The sequence below is a fragment of the Ambystoma mexicanum genome, chromosome 1p, assembly GCF_040938575.1.
Source record: "Ambystoma mexicanum isolate Mex_15411 chromosome 1p, UKY_AmexF1_1, whole genome shotgun sequence".
Lineage (NCBI taxonomy): Eukaryota > Metazoa > Chordata > Amphibia > Caudata > Ambystomatidae > Ambystoma > Ambystoma mexicanum.
The window spans coordinates 265,910,373-265,930,474 of NC_090921.1; positions in this window are offsets into that span (position 1 = coordinate 265,910,373).

Here is a 20,102-nt window from a genome sequence, read left to right on the forward strand (position 1 = left end):
CGCTAGTAAGTCAAGATGGACACCATGAGAAGATCGTGTTCGATGTGATCAAGGCCCCTCAGTTTCAGATTATTCTAGGAATACCTTGGTTAGAGAAACACAATCCTCTGATCGATTGGCGAGCAAGAACGGTCCAGTTTCCAGAATGTGTCTCTACTTGTCACCCTCCACCTGGTGTTGCACTGGCAGCAATTTCTTCAGAGACTCCCCAGTTACCTCCCGAATACCTAGAATACCAAGATGTTTTCCGGAAGGATCAGGCTAACTCTCTACCTCCTCATAGGTCTTATGACTGCCAGATAGACGTGATACCTGGATCTACTCCTCCTTGTAGTAGAATTTATGCCCTCACCGAGCCTGAGAACCTTCACCTTCGACAATACCTGGATCAATACCTGGCAAATGGGTTTATTCGTCCTTCCAAGTCCCCTGCTTCTTCAGCTTTGTTCTTCGTTCCAAAAAAGGAAGGAGACCTTAGAACTTGTATAGATTATCGCTCCCTGAACCAGATCACCGTTAAGAATAGATATCCGTTACCTTTGATCCCTGAACTCCTGGACCAGGTCAGAAAAGCATGCATATATACAAAGCTGGATCTTAGAGGAGCTTACCACTTGGTACGAGTAAAAGAGGGCGATGAATGGAAGACGGCCTTCCGCACCAAGTATGGGCTATTTGAATATCAGGTCATGCCCTTCGGACTTTGCAATGCCCCGGCCGCCTTTCAATATTTTATGAACGATGTCCTCAGAGAGCTCATAGATGTGTGTGTTGTTGTTTACATTGACTACATCCTCGTTTATTCTTCATCGGAATCTGAACATCGGAAACACGTGAAAATGGTCCTCGAAAGATTGCGTCAACACAAACTTTTCGCTAAATTGGAAAAATGTGTTTTCAACGTGACTGAAGTTGAATTCTTGGGATTCATATTATCACCTGGCGGAGTGCGTATGGATTCAAAGAAGGTCGATGCAGTTCTCAAATGGCCATCACCATCCTCCGTAAAAGGTGTGCAAAGCATGTTAGGCTTCGCTAACTTTTACCGCAGGTTTATCCCCGAATTCTCTCGAATAGTCCAGCCCATCACTGTCTTGTTAAAGAAAAACAAACGTTTTGAATGGTCTACCGAGGCGGAACAAGCTTTCCAGGATTTGAAGACTAAATTTATCTCTGCACCAATCTTAAAACACCCTCGCCCCGAACTCCCCTACATCGTGGAAACTGATGCTTCAAGCCTTGCCATGGGGGCAGTTCTATCACAAAAGGACCCGGTAACCAATCAGTTGCATCCCGTGGCATTTTGCTCCCGCAAATTTTCGCCTCCTGAAATCAATTACACGATTACTGACAAGGAACTTCTGGCTATCAAGTCTGCCTTTAAGGCTTGGCGGCATTATCTGCTGGGGGCCCGACACACAGTTACTGTGATTACGGATCACCGAAACCTGCAATATTTGAAAACCGCAAAAGCCCAATCCTCTAGACAACTCCATTGGGCATTATTCTTTGCCGAGTTTGACTTCATAATTACCTATCGACCTGGTACAAAGAACGGTAAAGCTGATGCCCTTTCTCGGATGGGAGTGGAAGAACACTTGATCAACCCTAAACCTGTACCAATCATTCCCGAACAAAGAATTCTGGGTGTAATCGCCACAGAATCCATAGAGGAAGTTAAGGATAAAGCCAGGCAACTTGTGACTCCAGCAGACATACAGAATTGGCATCTGCAGGGAAAGGACTTTGCAGTAAAGGACAACTTATTGTATTTCCAAGAACGATTATACCTACCCAGCACAAATTTACAGAAAAAAGTAATCTCTTGTTATCACGATTCTTTAATGGAAGGACATCCCGGTATGGCCAAGACCTCAGAAAAGATCAAGCGCTACTTCTGGTGGCCTTCTTGGAAAAAAGATATCAGAGACTTTATAATGTCCTGTGGAGTATGCGCCCAAAACAAGAGTCAAAAGGAAAGACCAGCAGGCCTCTTACGCCCTATTGACATCCCACCTCGCCCTTGGCATACGCTTTCTATGGACTTCATCACCGATCTACCTCCATGCTCCGGATACAATACGATTCTAGTAATCGTGGACTTATTCTCCAAGATGGCGCATTTCATTCCGCTCAAAGGCTTGCCAACAGCAGCAACTCTGGCCCGAGAATTTCTCGAAAACATCGTCCGACTGCACGGTTTTCCTTCGGTTCTAATTTCGGATCGAGGTAGTCAATTTATTTCTCATTTTTGGCGAAGTTGCTGTCGGTCGGCTCAAATTGATGTGAGACTATCGACCAGTCACCACCATCAGACCGACGGACAAACCGAGAGGACCAATCAAACTCTGGAACAGTATTTACGCTGCATGCTGCAACAAACTGAAAAAACTTGGAAAGACATCCTTTGGATAGCCGAATATGCCTACAATAACTCTGTCCATTCGGGAACTGGGAAAACCCCGTTTTTTCTTTTGTACGGCAGTCACCCTCGAACCTCGGAGTTGGATCCCCTCCAAGATCTTGAAACACCAGCAGTAGACTACCTGCATTCTACAATCACCCAAGCCTTTAAGGAAGCTGTTTCTCACCTTCAAAGGGCTAAAGAACAATACAAGAAAGGAGCAGATCAACATCGGAAGGAAGCCCCTCAATATCAAGTAGGGGATCAAGTCTGGTTATCCACCAAATATCTACCTCTAAAAGGGCCACGCACATTCAACCCAAGATACCTTGGTCCCTATTCCATCACTACCATAGTAAAGCCAGTAGCGGTCAAGTTGGACTTGCCCCCGCACATGAAGATACATCCGGTCTTCCACGTCTCTCTATTAAAACCCGTGCAACCTCAAACCCGACTAACTAAATCTCCAAAACCTATCCTAGTTGATGGAGAACTCGAGTTTGAAGTCAAAAGCATTCTGGACTCCAAGATCTCCAAATCTAAACTATTTTACCTAATTGACTGGAAAGGCTACGGCCCCCAAGAGAGATCCTGGGAACCTGCTGAATATGTCCACGCTCCTCGCCTAATCAAAAGATTTCACCGAACATTTCCTGACAAGCCAAAACCCCCGGAGAAGCCCGGTTTGGGAGGGGCCTTGAGGGGGGGTACTGTCATGATCTCTGCTTCCAAAAGGTCAGGGTTTTCCCAACTCCCTTGGAAGCAGATCCATAACCCAGGTTCCGAGTGCCAACCAGTCCCAATTGGGACCTTTTGGACCCAGTCCTGGCGCCAGTGGCACCAGGCTCATAAATATGCCCAGTCCCAGCGCTGGAAGCGCCGGGCTCATAATGCTTGGGTGGACTTACCTGCAGCAGACCATGCTGCTTACTTGCCTGCCAGTTGAGCCTCTGATCCTCTTCTGTTTGGAACTACTTTTCCTGTTGGGTGGGGCAGGAGCCACTCCCTAGATTCAGAACACTGGAACTCTTCTGGAAAGCAGGAACTCTTTTCTTACCTAGGCGTGGCTGTGGAAGGAGACACTAAGCACTACAGGAGGCTATTTAAACCACACCCGATGGATGAATCTTGCTTTGTGTTATTCTGCATCCTCTGCAGCAGAACGCTCATCGTGTCTTCTGCATCTGATCTTGGGCCTAAGGAAAAAGGCTTACCATCCTGAATCCAGTCTTCAGCAACACCTATAAAGACCAGAAAGAACAGGTTAGCATTACGATCTTCAGTGACAGCTCTTCACTTACCTGGTCCATCGGCTGTCACCAACGCCTCGCGCTGCATTCCGGCATCTGAAAGACAAAGGCTTACCTACTCTTCGTGCGCTCCGGAGGTCTTCACACTGCATTCCGGCATCTGAAAGACAAAAGCTTACCAACTCTTCGCACGCTCCGGAGGCCTTTGGCGCTGCATCCCGCATCTGAAAGACAAAACAAGGTGCGTTTAAAGACATTGGGGAACTTTAATACTCACGTGCCATTACTCCTTTCCACATCTAACCCAGTGGGTATTCCGGCACCCTGCAGCCGCTCCGAACTTGTACCTGCAAAATAAAAAGACAGTTAGAGCGCATCGTGAAGCAGGCAACAAGCGCTTACTTACGTGCTTCCAGGCGCTTCTATTCATCACACGGGCTCCATCTTCAACTCACTTCAGCCCGTCATCCGCCATCGCCGGAACCCTGCAAAACAAGAAACATCATTACTAAAGACTTTAAAGACATTAGAATTACTCGAAACTTACAGTTCGTGCAGTAAACGACGGACAGCAGTCCTCTGAAGTCAAGAGGCCTGCTCCCCTTATCCAGTGAAGAAACTGGTTACAGCACCCTGCCCCGAGGCAGATGGAGAGCACGGCGTTCACTTACCTAAGACATCTTACCCTTCGAGTCAGACATACAGTGCACAGAGGTCCAGCCCAAAGAGCCAGCCGTGTGTTACACATCCCCTTTGAAGATACGGTATACGCCCAGTCAAGACCGGCGCCTCTACGGGAATCAGGTGAGCGTTACACTTACTTTGTTCTTCCTCCTATCGAAACTCCATTTCCACCTCACTTGCCTCTCTCGGGTGGTTACCCTTTCACTACCAACTTAAATTTCATTTTCTTTGTTTAGTCTTTAAATCTCTTTATGGGCCTGCATCTGACTATCTTGCTGTATTTCTATCTCTCAACACTCCCTCCTGTTCTTTCCGTTCTTCTTGTCTCCTTCGACTGAAAGTGCCCCGTCCTGCATGCGCTCAGTCCTGTGTTTGATCTTTTCAGCTTCTTGCTCCCTTACACTGGAAAGCTCTCCCACTTTCTCTCTGTTCTATCACTGTTTACTCTCTCTTTCTTTTGTCTCGCTCTGAAAAATCATCTCCTGCATTGCTCCCGATTCCTTGCTACCAGAATTGAAGAACTGATGAACTGATGTTGGATGTTTATTACTTATCATTATTTTGTACAGTACCCTATTTTATTAATGTGCAGCGCTTTGTATAAAGGCGCTATATAAAATATAATAAAATACAAATACAAATACAAATTGTCCCTGAAATTGTCCTCTGGTCTGGCATACTGCGAGATGTACCAAGCAGTGTGCTCTATATTTAGGTACTTCTTGAGGTATAAATACTCGAGAGGTTGTCATGGCATGGGCAATAAGTGAGCAAACGAAGCAGCTTTCCCTTGATCTTTCGCTCCCCACCTTCTCCATTGACCTATACCATGAGCTTTGTTCAATGTTTATGGAATTGTCGACATAGCTTCTCATGTAATATTCATCATATGCAATACTTCTCCAAGCCCTTACTGTCTCCACAACTGGGCGGAATACCATTTCCTGCTCTGACTGGAAATCTACTTTTTTTTTTACTTATTCACAAACATTATGCCATAGGGACACATTTATCTTATCATAATCCGTCAAATGCAGTGTGGGATAAAATAATAAATAAAACCAACAAAAGGGAAAGGAAAATAGAAGGACCGCAATAGCCATAACATCAGTCATTTGTAGATGTGCCCTGTGGCGTATTGATCGGGCTATTATGAAGATATCAGGAACATAAGGTTATAAAAACATTTGTACAGTTTACTTAGTACGGGGCAATAGTAGGTTATTATTTTTCAATGGTGAGTGAGGGGAGCGGCATATACCTTTTTTAAAACATTTTGCAACCAAATATAATGACAATAATAAAAGATTTGATTGATGATTTTCAAACCACTTCCAGTATTATATGGTTCATTGAAAAATATAAAAAATAGTGCAGTTAAAAAACATAAAAATATAAAAATGTGGAAGATAAAAAAAATAGTCCCAATAAAAATGTAAAGAAAGAAAAGTAGAAAAAACTCTGTTGTAGATGTATGCTCTTGTGAAAAATCGTATAAAAAATAGTACCAATAAAAATGTAAATATAGAAAAGTAGAAAAAAATAGTCTGTTATAGATGTATGGTCTAGTAAAAAATGGTCCTTAATACTGTGCTGGTGATATATTCAAACGGTCCTCAGCATGAACTAATTTCTTACTGTTCCAGTGATAGTTCAGCGTCAGTGATCCTCAAGTGGTGCAATGTGATTTACATCTCCTTTATTCTCAAGTTCCATATTCCTTTTACCTTCTTTCTCAGCATCCACTTGATCTCTTTTCCTGGGTCTGCTTTTGTTCTCTTCTCCCTTGGGATCCTGGTAGTTGGGCAGGGAGGCGGCACTCTTGTATCGTCTTATGTTGGCTATATTGACCCACATCAAAACCTTGACAACTGCAGTAGATTTTGATTCTATTTTCTCTTTTTCTCTGCCTTTAGCGATGCCTCCCTGCCTTTCCCTTTCTTGTCAAGAAAGGAAAGAGAGAGGTATCTAGTCATAGACATCAAATAGTCATGGGAACTCATTTACAAACACAGTCGCAGTGCTTTGGGCATCTGTATGCATGCGTATAATATAGCCAGTCCTTATGCAGCGTGTCACGCAATCTTGCTAATCTTGCTAACCCGTGATGGCCGAGAGTTTTGTGCACTTTATAAATGTAAAATAAATAAAAGATGTCGTAATCCTCGTTTCTGCTCTTCTCGATCTGTCCTCGGCAGAGGAATGAAGAACTGTGTCTTTGTCTCCTTGATCTGTCCCCGGCAGAAAGTCTCACTGGAATCTCCTTAGGAATTCTCGCTGGAAGTTGGACAGCTCCACTTGGAGCATTATACCGTGGAGAAGAGTGCTCATGTGTGGGATATTGACTGGAACTCTAAGGAAGGTGACAACGTCAACATCGGCAATCCTTCCCACCGTCTCTGGAAAGTCTGTGACAGCTGGGTATCTGTGGAGGACAGGGAAATTTGCCTTGTTTTTCTGAGTCCTGATCACAAGCCCTTCTTTTGATTTGAACAGTCTCGGCACTAGGTTGCTGCGTGGATTGCCACTAGATTGTGTAGTTTGGTCCACAGTTGACTTAAACGTTCGATATGTCTTGGGTCCCTGATGAATGTATGGGTATCAGTTGCTCTTCCAACGAGTCCTGGGCAGCTTTCAATTATGCGGAAGAACAATGCTAAGGTGATTTCTTCAATGTCTGTTTGTGGTGGAAGCATTTGCGTCCTTCTCACTATGCTCGGGTAACTCAGTGAAGACCTCTGCGATGACGGTTAGCAGCCGCCTGATTACTCTTTTGTTAGCTGGATCTTGAATAAAGTCTGTGACACTGGCTTCTCTCCCCATGAGTGATGGGTATGATAACACCACGAGTTGAAATAGGTTAGCACATCCCACTCGAGACTTCTGCTGGCATGTACCATAAGTTCTATGCACAAAGTCTCAATACTGGTCGCATCAGGAGACTGTGTTACACTCTCAGAGAATATTTTGTTTACAGTCTATCAGAGTCTTGATTCTTTGTACTACTTGGGCATGACGTGCTTTCAAATGTTTGTTTTATCAATGTTGTTGTGGCTTTGGATGTGCTTCTCTTTACCCTGCAACTGGGATGCACAGAGTGTCCGTTTTATTGTCTTTTATCCCCTTTAGTTCAGTGTAAAGCCACGATTTTCACAAAGAGCTCTCTCGTCCTTCTTCCTCGCCATATATCTTGTCCGCACGTGCTGAGGTCCTTGCCCGTTGTCCGTAGGTCCTTCGCAGTTGGATGCAGCTGGAAGGCTCTCTCCTATATGGGGTTTAATGTAATTTATGAAGATCCATGCCCTTCTGCCCTGGAGCTTGACGGCGGAGGGGATGCAGTCCTCTACGATGAAAGGGCCATTAAATCTTGGCTTGTCCCACCTCTTCTGGGTAAAATTCCTTATGAGTACTCTGTCACCAGGGAAGACGAGGGGCACATGTATACCTTGCGCAGTGTCTGCTTCAGCACTTCCTGATGTGTTTCGTGCTGTGCTGTCCCCTTTTCGCCGTCGTTGCAGTTGGCCTAAAATGACAGAGGCGCTGGATGTCATACAGTTAAGGTACTCCTGCATCTCTGTTCCCAGAACCTCTCTAGTTGGCTGGGCATCACATCTAGCTCTATCTCGGGGGGTAAGAAGGGTCCTCATCCTTCTGCCTGTAACTATCTTGTGCAGCGTAAAATGATGGTCGGAGCCGGGTTGGTTTACGAAGTGCATACAATGCCAGTGGTAGACAGTGCAGCCGTCCCTTTCTTACTGTGAGTTTCAACTTGGCTATCCTCTCCTTTAACAGGCCGTTGAGCCGCTCACATATGCCATTCCCCTCCAGGTGATACGCCGATGATAACTTGTGCTTTATACCAAGCAACAAGCTGATCTGTTCGAACACTGCATTAACAAAGTGAGCCCCGTTATCTGATCTCATTACTTCGCATACCCCCCATCTTGGGAACACTTCCCTCTCTAGGAATTTGGCAGCACAGGTAGCGTCTGGGTGTGTACAGGGACCTGCTTCTATCTATCTAGAGAATGGACACACCACCACAATTAAATACCTGTACCTGTTACACACTTGGATCATGTCGACGTAGTCGATATGCAAGTGCTGGAATGGCCCATTCGGCCGCGGGATAACTCCTCTCACTACTTTTAATGTGTGCCCAGCAGTGAACTGTTGGCAGATAATGCAGTTCACCATGAAAAATGCAACATGCTCTGCTAAATTCAGTGTGAACCAGTCTTCTGCGAGCGTTGCAGCAAGGTTTTCTTTTGTCATATGTATAGGGTAGTGTAACTGTTCCAATGCTACCTTCAGTAGGGTGACAGGCATTACCGGTTTACCAGTGCTGACCTGCCTCCACAAACCGTCAGAGGGGTTTAAGGAACACCCTCAACCCTTCCACAAATTTTTCTCTTCCTGAGGTGCCTCCCCTTGGAGTTCCATTAGCTGAGTCTGCCCCATTGCACTATAGGCCTCAGGTGTGGCTCGCGCTACCATCATCCTCTCATGGGTACGTGCCACCTCCACGATTGTTTCTGTTTTGGATGCCATGCGCGTGGCTTCCGTGTCCGCTTCATGGTTTCCACGTGACACGAAATCTGTCCCCTTGGTGTGGGCGGTGCATATTACGACCGCTATGCTCACTGGGAGCTGTAGTGCTTTTATCAACCTGTCCAGTAAGGCTGCGTGTTGCACTGGTGTGCCGTCCGCTCGGAGGTAGCCCCTCCTTTTCCAGCGCGCTAAACCTGCATGTACTGTGGACGTCACATAGGCTGAGTCACTGTACACAGTTACTTCCTGGTCTGCATGATTCTCAATGGCGAGTATCAGCACCAACAGTTCTGCAGCTTGCGCAGAATAGTGAGAGGGTATTCGCGCACTGACGAGTATTTGGAACTCTCTATTCGCTAGGTGTTTTACCACGGCCACGCCTGTATATCTTTGTCCGTCTTCTTGATTGATTCTTGAAGAACTGTCAATGAACACGATTTCACTACCTGCCAGGGTATTTTCCTTTACCCTGGGGATTTCGTCATAGAATTCCTCATAATTCACACAGTCATGTATAGGTTCTCCTTCTGCGACTGGCTCAGCTATGAATGTAGCAGGCTTCACAGTCTTACATCAAACTATTTTGATCGATGGGTTGGAGATAATCACCTCATAGGCAGATACTCTCTGTGATGTCAGAATGCCCTTTGGCTTCTCTATTATGGCGAATAATGAGTGCTCGACGTACAATGTCATAGAGCACCCCATCACAATAGATGACGCTTTCTCAATGGCGAATGCGGCAGCGGCTAGATTTTGTTCGCATGGGAAGTGGCCCCTCATGACCGGGTCCAGACTCCCGCTGTAATATGCTAGGGGCTTGTACCCCAGCAAGGTTTGCTGCGTGAGCACTGCTGTCATAAAATTACCATCAGAGTGTTAGAATAGGTAGAATTCCTCTGCATAATTAGGAATCCTGAGAACTGGGGCCTTACAAATTGCCCCCTTAAGTTCTGCAAACCCCTTCTCCATTACCTCAGTCCATGTAGGCGCGTTACAAATGCCATATCATATCATATTATATCATTCAATTTCTCCTTTTGTTGCCTGCACTTTCTTCAAAGCCTGAAGCAGTGGCTTGGTATATGAGCTGTAGTCGAAAACCCATGCTCTGACATAATTGCACAGGCCTAAGAAGCTTTGCATTTGTTTTATCGTGAGTGGTTTAGCCGTGTTCATGAAAGCTTCAGCCCTTTCTGGGGTTACCTTTTTCCCTTCATGTGAGATTAGCTGGCCTATGTACAGCACCTCTCGCTGACAGTATTGTAACTTTTCCTTATCAACTTTGTATCCTTTCTCAGCCAGGATTGTCAGTAGCTGGGCAGAGTCGCGCCTGCATTGTTTCTCAGTGATGCTGCAGATCAGAATGTCAGCCACATACTGCATAACAACGCTGTCTACTGCAATACTGTTTACGTCCATCTGCAGGACTCTGTTGAAAATGGATGGAGACTCACAGTACCCCTGTGGCAACCTCGTGCTTTTCAGGCGCATTTGTCTGAAAGTAAATGACGTCAGATCTTGAGAGTCATGGTGTAACGGGATTGAGAAAAACGCTTTTTTTCAGGTCAATCACCGTGAAATATTTTGCCTCATTTGGTATGTTGCACAGAATTGTGGATGGATTAGGGACTAGAGGGAATTCGGATTCAACTATATCGTTTAATGCTCGTAAATCTTGGATTAAACGCCAAGACCCTCCATTTGATTTCTTGACAGGGTAAATAACCGTGTTGCAAGGTGATTCTGACGTCACTAGGATAACCTGCTCCATCATGGCGGAAATTGTCTTTGCGATCCCCTCATCTGCCTCTCTGGACATGATATTGTCACACTCGTGGTAAAATTGCTCCTGGTTTCAGTTTAATTTTTACTTCACCTGCTCCTTTCAGGAGGCCTACGTCATAGGGCCCAGTAGTCCATACCGCGGCAGGCACTCGGGCCATGTCGTCATCAAAGTATTCTGGACGTATCAGCGCCAACATCATTCTCTGTGGCACCTCCCGTTTGATCATTTTGACCCAAAATGTGAGACTTACTTCCACCCTCGCCTCTTCCAGGTCAGGCTGTTCTTCGAACAGATCATCATCAGTGACATCAGTCACTCGATACCCTTCCTCAATGGCGGTAATAGCGCACCATTGTCTTCCTTCATCATCGTATCCTTATACCAGTACCACTTTCCCTCGCACTGCGGCAGATTGGATCATTAAGGGAAATACTTGTCCCTCCTCTTCGTGCATAGGTATTCTGGGTCTGAATAAAAACTCATCAGGTGTCCTCATAGTCCTATCTGTGAGGCCTGGCAATCCCGCCATGAGCACCCGCACCCCATATGCGAAGACTTCTGGCTCTAACAGTATAGCTCTCATAGCTATACGTCCGGAGTATGCTCTGATCATTTCGCACACGTTTGAATAATGCATTCCTGGGGTGGAGCACACTATGCCATTCTCGGTAAACGAGATTGTCATATTCAACTTAGTCATTAAGTCCCGACCCAGGATGTTTACTGGGGTCTGACGTGAGTATAATAAGGGTACATTCATTTCGCGCTCTCCCACAGAGACTGGGCATGCGTCTGTAAAGGGAATTCTACTGTGAGCTCCCGTGAAACTCTGGGTATCTATGGCCTCGCCGGATAAGGAAAACTTGCCTTCTCGTATGCACAAGCACATCGCACCCGTGTCAACTAAGAAGGAATATTCTTTACCCCCTATGACGACGTTCATCCTAGGTTCCCTATTAGGGTCTGGTGTCACTGATAGGATAGAACACATCAGAGTCCCCCGTGAGCTGTCCTATTTCATATATAAGTTCAGCCCACTGTATACTTGTTGATTTCCCCCAGCCCCAGGGTTGACTCCATCTCCGGAGCTAGTGCCCTGTGACATTTGCGGTGGTGCCTGCTGGGATTGTCCTTGTGGTACGTTCCCCATGTGCAGGGGATGAACCACTTGCTGTTCACCTTGCTGCAGGCCTGGGGCCTGCTGCTGCACTGTGTGATTTTGTGCAGTGCCCTGCTGCGGGACAGCAGGCTGATTCACCATGCCTGCCCCCATCCCTTGGCTATTTTGCCACATGCCTTGGCTTCTGCACACACGCGCCACATGTCCTGTCATTCCACACAGCCAACACACTGGCGGCGGGCGAGCCATCTGTCCATCTGGCATAGCTGGACCGCCCATCTGCGCATTCTGAAAGCCATTTTGATTATTCTGAAAGCCTCCCTGATTACCTGGAAACCCTCCCTGATTACTCTGCCATCCTCTTCCTCCGAAAACCCTTCCCCTTGGGTAAAATCCTGCGTTACCCTGATTGTTCTGCGATGGGTTAGTCGCTTGCTGTGCGCTTGGCTCAGCTGGGCTCGTCAGCATGGCTCCCTCGAGAGCATCGTTTGAGAGTTTCTTTTGCAACAGCTTTGCCTCCTCACCCTTACGGGTTGCTTCCTTTTTACGATTCTTTTCTTGCAGTGTTCTACAGTAATGTGCAATTGTCAATTGTATTTCGGCCCATGGTTTTGCTTCTACTCCTACCAATTTTTTGAGCTGCTTCTGCACCGGTTCAGGCAACCCTTGGCATTATATGTGGTAGAATACAGGGATAGATTTCGTCCAAGACTCATGCGTTTCGAGCACCCACGCGTCTTGACAATTCTGGATATAGATCAACGGATCTTCTGACTCTTTCATTTTCCGAGTCATTATAGCCCCCATATCAGAAGTGTCTGGATATAGCGTTCGCCGCGCTTTCCACGCTGCTGCCCTACAGTTATTAAATGGCACTCCATCATGGGAGGTGGTTGTTAGGGTTACCCTAGGATAGCCTACCCGTTTCCATACATCATCTGCTCTTTCACCAAGTATGGCAATTAGGAGGCCCTTAATGTCCCCTATAGCTAAGGTGACAACCACCGTCATTTTCTCTAACTCATGTATCCACTTTCCGGCTCCCGATGTCAGCATTGGAAGCTTATTTTTAAGGTTCTCTCAGTGCATGTGTGGCCATGGAATATATTGTGGTCTTGCTCCCCCCCTTTCTAGCAACGGGAATTGGAATGCGCAGTCTTCCTTTTCCTTCCTCATAGCTTCTCTATCTACCGCTGGGGTGGCACTCCTGCCTTGCCGTCTTCCTGGCAATGCTCTTAATCTGTCTGCATAGGTAGGTGCTGAAGCCCCCCTCTAACCGTGGGGTGTTCTTTCATGTCGGCCGGACTGCGCGGCAGACTTTGGTGTCCTACTGTGGACTCGCTAGCGTCTGACCATCGTACCCCTCGGTCCCCTGGGGACCGTTTTTCGCACCGTCTCCCTTCCTCGAGTGCCACATCCTCCGTTTCCCCACCGGAGTCAGATCCTGAATACTCCCAGTTTATACAACTCCTTGCATCTTCTTCATTCTACCCAATCTCCAACCTGTCTAGGGACAGTCCCCTGCTCCCACTACTTCGGGTGATGTCCTCAGTGTCATATAGCTGAGTGCTTTCTAAGCGCTCATCTTCCCTTCCCCCATCGGATATCTGCTGTAGCCCCAACTTATTGCATATTTTATCAATCGTTTCCCCGATGCTTCTGGTGTCAAAGTCATCTTCAATATTTGTCCCGCTTGTACCTGGTACCGCATCGCTTGCAGGAAAGAATTATTCTATGTCTTCCCATTCTACTGCAGGATTGGGTTTAATGACTTCCTGCTCCAAATATTCAAGATCTGGTGTCCTCTGTCTCCGCTTGCGTTCCATTTCCTCATTTACTTCCTTGAGCTTCCTCTCTTCTTCTCTAGCCTTATCTACTTCCCGCATTCGTTCATTTCTACGTTCCATTGCCCTTCTAATCTCCTCATCTTCCCGCTTTTTTACTTTCCTTTCGTGCACTCTTCTTTCTTCCTCTAACTTTAACATGTTCTGCCTGTATTTTTCATAGGCTGCGTATTGTGTGCGACTGAGCAGTAGTCCTTGCTCTTTGCGATATAGTTGTTCTCGTCTCAGCCTATCCTTTCTTCTTATCCTTTCGTCCCTCATTTCCTTCTCCTTTTCTTTCTCCCTTCTTTGCACTTCATCAGGCCTTTCTCTCGGCCTTACATCATCACTTCCCTTTCCATCTAATTTCAATATTATCTGTCCTCCCATCCACTCGGCTTTTGCGAGTGTTAATTCATTACTTCCTTTCCATTTTTTTCCCTCTCTCTCTTTTTCGAGGGGTGCACTAATCTGTACCTGATCTTTTCTTCCACCATCGCGTCTCTCCTTGTCCCTCGGGACTGCGGAGGATAGATTATTTTCCTTTTCCTTCTCTTTGATCTCGTCACTACTGCACGTAGGTGACTCATATGCAGGGTTGCTATACCCCGTGGCTGCCTTGAGTTCTCTTAGCGGATACAGACCCTCTGACTTACTCCCTTCGATCACTGGCTCAGGCGGGGCTGATGACACGGTAGGCTTCTCACCCTCCTCCGTACATACATTTAGTATCCAGTCTGTGGGTGGTTCTTCCATCTTCGTTTCTTCAAACATCTTCCACAATTCTAGAACAGCAAGGCGTTTCTCTAGCTTCTTGCCTGTATATGTGGCGTGTAGGAAGGTCGTCATATGCTGTAAAACAGCCTTAGAAAGGGACCCATTCTGTGGCCAAGGCATGAACATTTTGTGGGCGGTGCCCTTAACCCACTCTGTGCTATACTTCTTGAGTTTTGGTGCATGCTTAGGTAGTTGCATGCACAGATGCGCAAGCGGGGTAACTTCCTCCATTTTTGATTCCGCCACCAACAATATTTATACAGTATTTTATCCTTCCATTGGTATGAGCAAGCACCAAATACGCAAGCGCCAATCCAATCTTTTCCCGCCAAAATTTATACCAACAATTTACTCAAAACCCATCAATTCAATGGTGATTCCCTCTTAGTTACAGAATCGCGTAAAGCCAAAATGCATTTCAAACAATCATTTATACAATTATGTTACATTTGACATACAACAAGACACGTATTACAGACACTTGACAGACTAGACGAACACCAGCTGGTCATACGTATACCTGCCTTCTAATCAGTACCCCATCATGGGATCTAAACAAACTCCTTTGATGCGTCTTTAAACGTCACCGTATTCTATTTGTCCCTTATTATATGGGCTATGAGTTCACGTTTCTTCTGACTGCTGTATTAAAGCGCAGGAATAAGGTGAATCCTTACGTTTTTATCTCAGGTGCCCCCCCGATAATCCTTCATTTTTATCTCGGGTGTCCCCCCGGTATCCCATGTTTTTCTCTCGGGTGACCCCCCGGTACCCCTTGTTTTTCTCTCGGGTGTCCCCCTGGTACCCTTTGTTTTTCTCTCGGTTGTTCCCCCGGTATCCACTCTTTAGCTCTTATGCTCGAGTCATTACCCCCTATATATATACAGTCTTCACTACTTCTGACTATTTAATTTCTTCTCCGCCGCCCACCGTTACCTTTCCCTTACTGGCTCTGATGCCTACACGACATTTGCCAAAGTAACGAGTTTGTTGTTTCACTCACTGATCGCATCTTTTCCTCTCTGGAACTTCGGGATTACCACCCCTTCCTCTTCCAGCCTTTTAAGGTTTTTTCGTCCTTTTGGCTGCCCGTGGGAATGAGAAGGGTTATGCTTGGAAAGGCGGGTTCCTTCAGACCCACTGCAGATTTTTTATGGACTTACTCTATCATTGTCTACGGGGATCTTCTCAGTGACTCAGCCGGAATGGCGAAATGACTCGTGATATTGCCGAAGGCCTGGAGTTACTTTGTGCCGTCGGTCTAAGGATTCTTAGTAATATATAATCAATAATTAATGGCCGAAACCATCTTCACGCTACCAAGTGTTCAGGAGGAGAAGAATTCACTGACGGGCCCATAGGTCAGCGCTCACCATCTAGAACTTGTAAGACAAGATAGCTGCACCATGTGAGGACAGGGGGTGCAGGATTTACTTACTCCAACACGACCCAATAATGAGGACTCAGTAAAATGGCAAAGGGAAGTCCGTTTAATGACAAGTACATCAAACAGAGAAACAAATGGAAATCAGCAGCATGACGATCATCTGTCTCGCTCCGACTTCCTCGAACTTCAGTTGAACAGCAATTCTTATAGGCAATATTCGTCATCATTGACGTCTAACTCTACAAAACTCGACATGCAATATAATTGGTTAGGAAAGGTAACTTAACTATAGGTACTATATCTGTATATGATAATAGGGCATGCGGATTGGATAACTCTTATCGGGTGGGCATCTACGCCGATCCCACTAAACCACACGTGATTGATGTCACTACAAGTACAACGTCTTATTGGTTCCACTATCTATAGGACCCCAGATAACTTGGTCCATTGTGATTGGGCAGGTTACAACCCTAGACATAAATCTCTGCTTTAATTAGCAGCATGTAGAATGGACACCCAGGTGCCTAGTGCCCCAGGATTCACCCTGCCTCCTTTCCATCCATGTTTTAGGGCGATGTGTCAATTAGTTGGCTAAGGATGGCCTCGAAACTGTAGTCTCTTATCAGGAAAAGTTATGGCATCCTCGGGTCCTGGATGACATCAGGCGGTGGTACTTCTTCGCGCCTGGCTGGTTACATGTTAGTACACCATGAATCTGCTTCAGTTTCCAGCTTTTAGTGCATTTAATTCTGTTTCAGCCTCGCCACCTGCATGGGCCCCCCTTATCTTGACCTTCATGAGGCAGGCTGGTATGCTCTGAAGTTTGAGTCTTGTTAGCTGACGCTCTCCTCCCTTTCTCTGGTTGACCTCGATTTCCTAGGCATGAGCCGCTCTTTGTTGAGTTTCGATTCCGCTCCTTCTCTTGCCTTTGTCTGGGTTACGAAACTTGGCCTGTCAGGCCTCTGGCAGCCTGGGTACATTTCTGCTTTTACAAAATGGTGTTGCACTTGTATAATGTGCCCTATTGAGGTAGATATATGGTTGGCACTTGCCGCTCTAATCGTCTACTAAGCATTGCAAGCAGTATTATTTCTTTTGCCTCTTGCGTTCCAAGCCTAATTACACACGTTTAACAGGTCGGTTGCTCCCATCTTGTCTCGTAGCAACATTTCCTCACTTTTTAACATTGTCTCTTCTCTGTGTCCATTATATTTATTTTCGTAGTTACTCGCACTGGCGTGCTATCTTCGATAGCTGCTTTTGTTCATTCACGAGTCTGTTCAGGCCCTTGAGTCATTTCCACTGGCCTCCATTAGGGCTCTTTGGGTCTCTTCATGGACCGTCTGTAGGTACTCTTCGTTTCGTATCAGCGGCTGGTACGGCTCTCTGATAGGGGACCGTGCTGCCTAGTGTTGTCTGGTTATGGGCGCTTCAACAGGTATGGATCTTCTGATGTATATTGGGCAGTGTCCCAGTGTAGCTCTTTGTTGGTTCATTTACTCCTCATACATCACACCCCTTGGTGAGTACGCTCCTGGTACCTCAAAATGAGGGGAAGGGGTGCAGGCCATGTCTGGGACCTCCTCTACAGCGTCTGCTGTGGTTGTTGTGGCGCTATCTGTGGCTGTATCTGTGGCACATGCTATGCTTGTGTCCGATCTGGTGAATATTGTGTGTAATCATAATACCCATAGTTTTGCTGTGGTGCACCATATGGTGCTGGATATGCACCTCCCCTTGGCCCATACTGCATTGTACCTTGCTGTATTGCTCCTCTGCTTCTACACACTCGTTAATTATGTGTTCTACATTCCTACATGTCAACATACTGTTCCAGTGCTCCTAGGTCCTCGGAACGGGTCTGTCCCCCACCAAACCCAAATCCTCTCCCTCTGTGAATAAATCCTCTTCCTCCACTGGAGGAAAAACTACTCTCCCCTCTTCCTGCACAATAACCACCCATGCCCTGCTGTGGCATGACAACTCCCTGTCCATTATTCCTGTCTCCTGTATTTATCAATACTGCTCTTTCTACCGCCATTTTGGATATTTTTTTCTGCACCAATTTCACCTCTTCCTTTTGCCTTTCCTCTATTTTCATTTGATCCTTCTCCTGCTTTAACCTACAGTGATGTACAATAGTGAATTGTATTTAAGGCCATGATCTCATTTCAATCCCCACAATCTTTTTTAACTGTCCCTGTACTTCTTCAGGTAGGCCCTGACATAGAATATGATAAAACACTGGTGTATTTTTATCCCAATTGTCTTTAGTTTCCAAACACCAGTGTTCTTTCATCTCTTGAATATAGGCAGCGGGGTCCTTAGAAGGCTGCATCTTCCTAGTCATTCCTAGTCATTATGGCGCTCATATCAGATTGATCTGGAAATAGCACCCTAAGTGCCCTCCACACATTAGCTCTACAATTATTGAATGGTGACTCGTCATATTTAGTGGTGTTATGTTCTGTCACTTGCTAGATCATAAGATCCTGCTCGAATGCATGGCCACGGTCGGATGACTCTCCACAGAGGCAATTACCTGACTTAGATCCTTTCTGGAGGGTCGCCTCTCACGAGTCCATTTGGGTGACAATGCATCCGAGGTATAAACTATTACCTGTGGAGTGCCACAGAGGGCTTGCCCTGTTATTTAATATTCATAGTCTTCCCCTGTGTAACGACTTGGAACTATTAGACATCTTCTTCTGCAATTATGCGGACGATTTTCAACTGGTCGTAGAAGTTACCGGGGATTATGAGAAGGACCAACTGTTGCTGGACTCAATTTATTTGACCATCAAAAGTTGGATGTCAACTAATTGGCTGTGTTTGAATGCGGCTAAGATAGAGTTTATGCTGTTTGGCCCTAGACTTGTAAGAACTTGCCTTAGCCAGAAGTATGCTAACTTCACTGTTGACAGCAGCCAAATAAAGGTTGTTCCTAAAGTCAAGACCGTTGTCACTTACATGGAAGAAAGCTTAGACTGCAATGCCCATGTTACCGCCATTACTAAAAACACAAACTATCACCTTAAAGTGCTCCGGCAAGGAGCGCCGTTGGTCTCAATGGAAAATCGAACCAAACTTGTCGAGGGCAGTGATCTTCTCCTGTGTGGATTATTGTAACAACCTATTAGGAGGGGCAAATAAATCTGATGTTCAAGAATTGCAAAAAATTCAGAATACCACCACACAGATTATTTTTCAGATGAAACAATCTGAACCAACCACTGAAGCAAGGAAAAAGACTACACTGGTTACCAGTGGCAGCTCGTATCCAATTTAAGCTGATGTCGATATGCCATAAATGAATATTCGGAAATGCTCCAGCTTATTTGAAGATCGAGTAAATATCTACCACCCTATAAAAAACCTGAGGTCAGCTGAGGGTTTTTTCTGGAACAACATCAGGTCAAACGCGCCCAGGGTTTTGGTCAGGCCTTCCATGGCCAAGGGGCGAGGGTCTGGAACGCCCTACCCACTCACCTACGAAAAACTGAAAACCATCTTGAATTTAGAAACAGCTGAAAACAGTACTTTTCGTCCAGTACGACTGAATCTTGCAGCAGTTCTGAACTATCTATCTTTCTGTCTCTCGGCGCCTGGATGCCTACGAACTTTGGCTCGTTACAAATAATATAACATAACATAACATAACCAGTGACTCTGAGCTCCGCCATGCTTCATTCTCCATTCGCACTAATGGCGTCTTTATTTTTACCAATTTCGCCCTTCTCCTACTATCATCATTTTCCTCATCAGGGGATTCATACCTGGGATTACTATAGCTGCTGCTTGTACCGGGTATACTCCTGAGATGGTCAGATCTAGTGTGCTCTCCTTATACGGAGGCAGTACTGTGAATTGTGTGTGGACGCCTGTCTCAGCTGGTGATGGAGGGGCTGTTGGCTGGGTGTAAGCACTCTGCTCTGAGGGAGGAGGCAGCGGAACTGTGGGCTGCTCGCACTCCCCCTATCACATATTAAGCATCCATTCCTTCTTAGGACCCCCTGTCTCTTCCTCAAATGCATTTCAATGTTCTTAAGCTTCCTGCCGTTGTTTATGGCGTGTAATTATGTGCACATGTGTTGAAGTACATCTTTACAGTGAGTGCACTCTTGTGGCCACGACATGTACATCTTTTCAGAACTCACTTTCACCCACTCAGCATGATAATTAATGATTTTGGTACTATATCTAGGGAACGCTTTGCATAGGTGAATTATTGGGGTATCTGACATGGTGACAACTTTTAAGCAGCGCGCAGCCTGGCACTTACACAGAATAAACAATGCAAATAGTGGTCAGCTG